The sequence below is a fragment of the Papio anubis genome, unplaced genomic scaffold (assembly GCF_008728515.1).
Source record: "Papio anubis isolate 15944 unplaced genomic scaffold, Panubis1.0 scaffold348, whole genome shotgun sequence".
NCBI classification, from domain to species: Eukaryota; Metazoa; Chordata; class Mammalia; order Primates; family Cercopithecidae; genus Papio; species Papio anubis.
The window spans coordinates 53,285-62,407 of NW_022163618.1; the positions used below are offsets into that span (position 1 = coordinate 53,285).

At 34.1% G+C, this 9,123-nt stretch overlaps 1 pseudogene; it reads left to right on the forward strand.

Annotated features, from left to right (window-relative positions):
* The first annotated feature begins 3,489 nt into the window (after positions 1 to 3,489).
* LOC116273082 lies at positions 3,490 to 3,567 on the forward strand (annotated as a pseudogene).
* The last annotated feature ends 5,556 nt before the right edge of the window (positions 3,568 to 9,123 follow it).

Below are 9,123 nucleotides of genomic sequence, written 5' to 3' on the forward strand. Positions count from 1 at the left end.
AAAATCATAATTTACAGACTGGCTGCAATATTAGCAAATATTACTGGCTACATTAAAAAGTCCAAAGGAACCTATAGACAGGCTATTAAAATCAATAAGAACACTTGTTAAGGTCACTCCATATAAGATCAACGTAAAAAACTCAACACTATGCCCATATTATAATGATAAAAAATAGGAAATACAAAAATAAACCATTCACAATAACATAATGATTATATTGTGTCCAGAAGATAAATCTGACAAAACCAGTGCAAGATCTCCACAGAGAAAAATATAAAGCATTTATGAAAGAGATAAAAGAATACATGAATAAACTGACAAAATTTTATAGGTAAAAGATTTACTAAATAAAGACACAGTCTTCTAAAAATTAATGTATAAAGACAATACACTCAGAATCAATAGCACAATAACATTTTTTTCAAAGACTTCCACAAAAATAGCCAAGCAAACACTGAAAAAAAAAAAAAAGAAGAAGAAAAAGAAGAGCATCATTGCCCTATTAAATATCAAGGGAAATTAAAAAGCTGTGATAATTTAGAAAGTACGATATTGTCATAGAACACATTTAAAAATTAATTATTGCAACCAAACAGAGGGCCCCCAAATACATACACAAAACACACACACACACACACACACAGGCATACCACAGAAACATTGTGGACTTAGTTCCAGACCACCATAATGAAGCAAATATTACAATGAAGTGAGTCACACACTTTTTTTGGTTTCCTAATAGCACTATGTCTAAAAAAAAATGTGCATGCCTTAATTAAAATTACTTTATTACTAAAAAATACTAACAATCATCTGAGCCTTCAGCAAACTGCAAACTTTTTGCTGATGAAGATTATTGCCTCATGTTGATGAATGCTGACTGATAAGGGTGGTGGTTGCTGAAGGGTGGGGTGACTGTGGCAATTTATTACAATAAAACAACAGTGAAGCTCGGCACATTCATTGACTCTTCCTTCTGGGAAAGATTTCCCTATACCTTGCTCCCTGTACCCTGTACGCGATTTGATAGCATTTTACCCACAGTAGGAATTCTTTCAAAATTAGCGTCCATCCTCTCAAACCCTGCTGCTGCTTTATCAACTAGATTTATATAATAATATTCTAAATCCTTTGTTGTCATTTCAACGATGTTCATAATATCTTCACCAGGAGTAGATGCCATCTTAGAAACCCATTTACTTTGCTTATCCATAAGCAACTCCTCACCCATTGAAGTTTAATCATGAGTTTGCAGCAATTCACTCCCATCTTCAGGCTTCATTTCTAATTCCAGCTCTCTTGTTCATTCTACCACATCTGTGGTTACTTCCTCCACTGAAGTCTTGAACCCCTCAAAGTCATCCATGAGGGTTGGAATCAACTTCTTCCAATTCCTGTTAATGTTGGTATTTCGACCTCCTCCCATGAATCACAAATGGCCTTAATGACATCTAGAAGGGTGAATCTTTTCCAGAAGATTTTCAACTGACTTTTTCCTAGTTTCATCTGATAAATCACTATTTTTGGCAGCTATAGTCTTACAAAATATATTTCTTAAATAATAAGACTTGAGAGTCAAAAGTTCTCCTTGATCCATGGGCTGCAGAATGGATGTTGTGTTTGTAGGTGTGAACACATTAATCTCGTTGTACATTTCCATCAGAGCTCTTGAGTGACCAAGTGCATTGTAAATGAGTTGTAACATTTTGAAAGCAATCTTTTTTTTTTTTTTTTTTTTTTTTCTGAGCAGTAAATTTTAACAGTGGACCTAAAAGTATTCAGTAAACCATGTTGCAAATAAATGTGCTATCATCCAGGTTTGTGGCTCCATTAACAGAGCACAAGTAGAGTCGATTCAGCATAATTCCCAAAGGCTCTAGGATTTTCAGAATGCAAAATAGAGCACTGGCTTCAACTTAGAGTCACCAGCTGCATTAACTCCTTATAAGAGAATAAGCTTATTCTTTGAAGCTTGGAAGCCAGGCATTGACTTCTCTTTTCCAGCTTTCAAAAGTCCTGGTGTCATTTTTGTGCAATAGAAGGCTGTTTTATCTATATTGAAAATCTGTTGTTTAGTGTAATCACCTTCATCAATTATCTTAACTAGATCTTCTGGATAACTTGCAGCAGCTTCTGCATAAGCAGTTGTTTCTCTGCTTTGCCTTGTACTTTTATGTTACGGAGACAGCTTATTTCCTTAAACTCCATGAAGCGAACTCTTCCAACATCAGACTTTTCTTCTGTGGCTTCCTTACTCCTCATGCTTCACAGAATTGTGGAGCCTTAGGGCCTTGCTCTGAATTAGGCTTTGGCTTAAGGAAGAGAATGTTGTGGCTGATTTGATCTATACAGATCACTAAAACTTTCTTTATATTAGCAATAAACCTGTTTTGCTTTTTTATCATTTGTTTGAAGTAGTACTTACAATTTTATTTAAGAACTTTTCCTTTCACAACTTGGCTAATTGGCACAAGAGGCCTACCTTTCAGCCTTTCTTGACTTTTGACATACCTTCCCCGCTAAGCTTAATCATTTCTAGTTTTCAACTTAAAGTGAGAGATGTGTGACTCTTAAGTTCAGTTAAACACTTAAAGGCCACTGTAGGGTTATTAATTGGCCTAATTTCAATATTGTTGTGTCTGCAGAAATCAGGATGCCAAAAAAGAGAAAAAGAGAAGGAATGGTGTATATGTGGAATAGTCAGAACACACACAACATTTCTTTAAGTTCACCATTATAAATGGGCACAGTATGTGGTGTTCCAAAACAACTACAATAGTAATATCAAAGATCACTGATCACAGATCACTACAATACACATAATAATCATAAAAAATTAAAATATTTCAAGAATTACCAAATGTGATACAGAGACATGAAGTGAGACTGTTCTTGAAAAAATGTTACCTAAACACTTGCTCAATGCAGGGTTGCCACAGACCTTCGATTTGTAAAAAACTCAATATCTTTCAGCTTTCCTTTACTGGGTAATAAGATAGAAGCTATAACAAAAATTCTCCCATCAAAGAAAAGCCCAGGACCTGATGCCTTCACCACTGAATTCTACTAAACATTTAAGAACTACTAACAGTAATTCTACTCAAATTCTTTTAAAAAACAAACAACAACAACAACAACAACAACAAAAAACTGGAGAGGAGGGAATACTTTCAAACTCATTCACCATGATCAAGTGGGATTTATTCCTAGGATGCAAGCATGGTTCAAGATATTCACATCAATCTATGTGATACATCACATTAACAGAACCCAAAAAGAAAACAAAAAACAAAAACTGTAAGATCATTTCAATAGATGCTGAAAAAGCATTTGATAAAATTTAAGGTCCCTTCATGATAAAAACCCCAATAAACAGAGTATAGAAGAAACATACCTCAAAATAATAAAGGCCATAAATGACAAACACATAGCTAACATACTGAACAGGGAAAAATTAAAAGCCTTTCCTCAAAAATGTATAATAATATCGCTTCTCGGCCTTTTGGCTAAGATCAAGTGTAGTAAAAATCTAGAATAAGACAATGATGCCCACTTTTACCACTTTTATCCAATATAATACTGGAAGTCCTCGCCAGAGTAAGTAGGGCAGAAAAACAAATAAAGGACATTCAAACTGGAAGGGAATGAGTTGAATTATCCTTATTCACAAATGACATGACATTATATTAGAAAAAACTAGACTCCACCAAAAAATTATAAGAAGCGATAAACAAATTCAGTATAGTTCCTGGTTAGAAAATCAACATACAAAAATCAGTAGCATTTGTATATATCAACAGCAAACAATCTGAATAAAAAATCAAGAAAGCAATTCGATTAAAATAGCTACAAGAAGAAAATACTTAGGGCTCAATTTAACCAAAGAAGTAAAATATCTATACAAGAAAAACCATAAAACACTGATGAAAAAAAATTGAAGAGGACACAAGAAAGTGGCTATTCCATGTTCATGAATTAGACGAAGTAACATTGTTAAAATGAACATAGTACCCAAAGAAATCCATGGATTAAATGTATTCTCTATGAAAATGCCAATATCATTTTTAACAAAAATAGAAAAAACAACTCTAAAATTTATATGGAACCACATAAGAACTCAAATGACCAAAGCAATCTTTTCATTCTGAAAAAAAAGAAAAAGCTGAAGCATCACATTATCTGACTTCAAAATATACTAGAAAACTATAGTAACCAAATCAGCATGGTATTGGCATAAAAACAGACACACAGACCAAAGGAACAGAATAGAGAAGCCAGATATAAATCTGCACATTTATGGCCAACTCATTTTCAGCAAAGGTGCCAAGAACATATAATAGGGAAAAGACAGTCTTCTTAATAAATGGTTTGGGGCTACATGTGGTGGTACACATTTGTAACCTCAGCATTTTGGGAGGCCAAGGTAGGTGAATCACTTGAGCTCAGGAGTTTGAGACCAGCCTGGGCAACATGGCAAAATCCCATCTCTACAAAAAAAAAAAAAAAAAAAAAATACAAAAGAGAGCTGGGCTAGTGGCGTGTGCAGGTAGCCCCAAGTACTCAGGAGGCAGAGGCAGGAGGATCACTTGTGCCCAGAAGTTGAGGCTGCAGTGAGCCAAGATTGTCCCACTGCACTCCAGCTTGGGCAACAGAATAAGACCCTGTCTCTAAATAGAAAGAGAAAAAGTGAGAGAGAGAGATAGAGAAAAAATAATAGTTCTGAGAAAACTCTATTACCATATGCAGAAGAATGAAACTAGACCTCTGCCTCACATCATATATAAAAATCAAATCAAAATGGATACTTTAAGGTCTGAAATTATAAAACTACTAGAAGATAATATTGGAAAAACACTTGAGAACATCGGACTCGGCAAAGGTTTTTTTGTGTAAGACCTCGAACAGAAAGCAAAAGCAAAAATTAAAAATTTGGGTTACATCAAGGTAAAAAGTCTTGGCACAGCAAAGAAAACAATCAAAAAAGTGAAGAGATATCCCACGGAATGGAAGAAAATATTTGCAAACTATCCATCTGACCAACAATTAATAATCAGAAATATATAAGGAGCTCAAATAACTCAATAACGAAAAAAAAACTAATCGGAAACAAAAATGGGCAAAATATCTGAATAGCCATTTATCAAAATAAGACATAAACGGTATATGAAAAAAAGCTCAGCATCTCTAATCATCAGGGAAATGCATATCAAAACTGTAATGTGATATCATCTCATCCTAATTAAAACAGTTTTTTATCAAAAAGATGAATAATAATGATGCTGGCAAGGATATGGAGAAAGGGGAACGCTCATACACTGCCGACAAGAATGTGAGTTAGTACAGCCACTATGGAAAACTGTATGGAGGTTCCTCAAAAAACTTAACACTACCATATGGTTTAGCAATTCCATTACTAGATATATATCCAAAAGAAAGAACATCAATATATTAAAGAAATGTCTGCATTCTCATGTTTATCGTAGCACTGTTTACAATAGCCAAGGTGTGGAATCAATCTAAGTCCCCATCAAAGGATGAAAGCATAGAGACAATGTGGCATATACACACAATGGAAAATTATTCAGTCATAAAAATGAATAAAATATTGTTATTTGCAACAACCTGGATGAAACTGGAAGTTATTATGTCTACTGAAATATGCTGAGCACAGAAAGACAAATATTGCATGTTCTCACTCATCCATGAGAGCTAAGAAAGTGGACCTCTTGAAGGTAGCCAGTATATTGGTGGTTACCAGAGGCTGAGAAGGCTATGGGGGAAGAGGCTATAAAGACAGGCTAATTAGTGGGTACAAATAGACAGTTAGATAGAAAAAAAAAAAAGACATATTCAATAGAACAGAAACATGACTATACTTTATGATGATCTTTTATATATTTCAAAATAGCTAGAAGGGGATATTTCAGATGTATGCAGCATAAAGAAAAGACAAATAATTAAGATGATGAATATTCTAATTACACTGGTTTGATATATACACATTAAAGTGCTAGATTACCACACGTACCTTGAAAATATGTACATCTATTAAGTTTCAATTAAAACAATAAAATTCTGGGAAGGGTAGCGGAGAGAAGTGGGCAAGGAGAAAAAAGAATATAAATGTATTTATTACCACTGAACTATATACTTAAAATGATGTGGATGGTAAATTTTATATGTAAATTTTATCTCAATTAAAAAAAATTTAAATGACTATAAAAGTAACCCAATGAGGTGGCATCTTCTTTGGAAGACTGTCCTTGATACTGTTACTGTCTCCTTCTTCTATGCCTCTATTGCTGCCTTATCAGGTCATCAAAGTCATACCATAATTTATAAATCACATGCCTTTATCTCCTTACAGATTGAAAGTCTTGAGGGAAATTATGTCATTCATCTCAGTATCACTAGTGTCCTCAGTATTCCCAGGGCTAGGAATGTAGCAATCAATGAATATTTCTGAAAATGAATTCTTTGAATTTCCACATCCTTGAGCAAACTATGATTGATACTGCCTTTTAAGTTTTATCCAAATGAAAGCAGTTATACCTGATGTAAATGACGAGTTGATGGGTGCAGCAGACCAACATGGCACAAGTATACATATGTAACAAACCTGCACGTTATGCACATGTACCCTACAACTTAAAGTATAATAATAATAAATAAATTTAAAAAAGAAAAAAAAAAAAAAGAAAGCAGTTAGAACTTTAAAGAAAAAATTAAAATTATTTTTGAAATATTTAAGATGATGGATATCTCAATTATCCTGATTTCATCTTTATACATTATATGAATAGCAAATTATTACATGTACCCCCAAAAGATGTACATTGATTATGTATCAATTTTAAAAAGAAAAATAAAATGGTACCTATGAAGTGTGAAGCACAGTAAAGCAAACTGCAAAAAAAAAAGATATGCCTGTATATGGGAACTGACTTATTCTAAAATAAAGAAACAGCAGCACAAAACCACAGCAAAGGATGCAATTGATAATGTTGGCACAACTGGCTTCCATATGGAAAAAAGAATTTTAAAAATATTAGCTTCCTTTCTCAAAGAATGTACACATATACATTTTGGTACATTAAAACATCAATGTAATCTTCTAAAATTCATTTAAAAATGTAGGAAATATAGAAATATAACAATGAGCTAAACATATCTTAGGACTCTGAAAGCATAAGTCATGAAGGATAAGAATGATCAACTTAAGCACAAGTAAAAATATATAATAAAATTTAAAAATAAAAGAACAGTATATATTTGCAGAACATAGAGCAAATGGAGGATTAGCATCTATAATAAAAGAACTTGAAAAACAATGCAATAGAAAAGTAGAGAGTGCATTTTAAATTCCAATTCATTAAGTGGAAATCTGAATTAAAAAAAAAGGAAAAGATGCTCAAATCTTCAGCCATGAAGATTGTGCAGTCACTATAGTAGTGATATATTATTTCACAGCCACTGGAATGGGAAATAATTTAAAACCTGAGACTACCACATTCTTATGCATGGAAACATTCATGTAGTGCTGCCAATAATAAAAATTTATACAAAGATTTTGAAGAAATAATAGCAATATCTAATAAGTTTTAAACTGGCTAATCTCTTTGCCCAAAAATTCTGCCTCTAGGTACATGACATAAACTCTTACACATAGGTAGCAGGTTACATGTAAAAATATGCTTACTGCATTATTTGCAGTAGCAAAAAAATATGATCTAGTATAAATGCCTATTAATAGGTAATGGATAAATTTTGCAATGTTTATATAGTACAGTATGTTAAAATGAATGACTTAGACTGATAGGCATCAATGTGAGTAGTTTTCAAAAACCTAAAATGGAGCAAAAAAAGCAAATTGTAGATCATCTGGTATAGCATTACTTGTATAAAAAATTTAAAATCACTAAGCTCCACTTCTACTGTATTTATGAATAGTAAAATTAGGCAACATAACCTGGAAGGATGTGCATTAAATTTTTTATACTGATTGCCCCTAAGGAAGGAAGGAAATAGGCCAAGAGAGTCAAATGAGGAGACTCCAATTTTATCTTTAGTGCTTTATTCTTTTAATTAAAAGTGTCAATGAAAAGAAAATAAAGGTATTCCAGTGGCAGGCTATTGGGATCATAGCGTATCCTTAAGACTGCAGAAAATAATCTATAGAAAGAGGGTGAATAGATTAAGGAGATAACATTATACTTTCTACAAGTGTTTTTGGCAGTGGTTTAGGGATGTAAAAGGATCTCCAAGAGCTGCCAGTCATAGTGTGAGTAAACACTGGTGAGGCAGAGCTGCATGTTCAGGTGGAAGACCCTGAGTAAATGCACAAAGTAAGCTTTTCAGAGGTGTGAGGAAATCTACTAGACTGTTCTACTAGACTAGCTAAAGGTAACCTTTATAGGAGCCACTTCCAGAATCCAAACACAGGTACATTTTTAATTATTACACCTTATTTTTAAACTATGTACACTTAAAGTCTTTTAATTTTTTCTTTATTTTTTTGAGACAGAGTCTCACTCTGTTGCCCAGGCTGGAGTGCAGTGGTGTGATCTCGGCTCACCGCAACCTCTGCCTTCCGGGTTCAAGCGATTCTCCTGCCTTAGCCTCCCGAGTAGCTGGGACTACAGGTGTGTGCCACCACGCAGGGCTAATGTTTTGTATTTTTAGTATAGACGGGGTTTCACCGTATTAGCCAGGACGATCTCGCTCTTCTGACCTCGTGATCCACCTGCCACGGCCTCTGAAAGTGCTGAGATTATAGCAGTCTTATAATGTTTTCACAAGCAACCTGCAGAACCTAACAGCTTGCCTTGGGTGAATACTCCCTGGAAGACTTCCCTAGACCTCCCCAGCTTCTAATACTCCTTTCTTTCCTACTACAGCTGCAGATACCTGATCTGACTTCCTTCTTTGTTCCAGTTGCCACTCTGATTTCTCTGCTTATATTCTTCTTTAACCAGCTGTTAAAATATGCAGATTTCCCCCACTACTTGTCTTCCTACTATCTCTAAAATAAGCTGTGAGTTTAGTAGATTATGAATACTATTAAGATACAGAGAGGGAATGTAGTAGCTTTCTCTCTCCTTCCCTCCCTCCTTTTCTCTA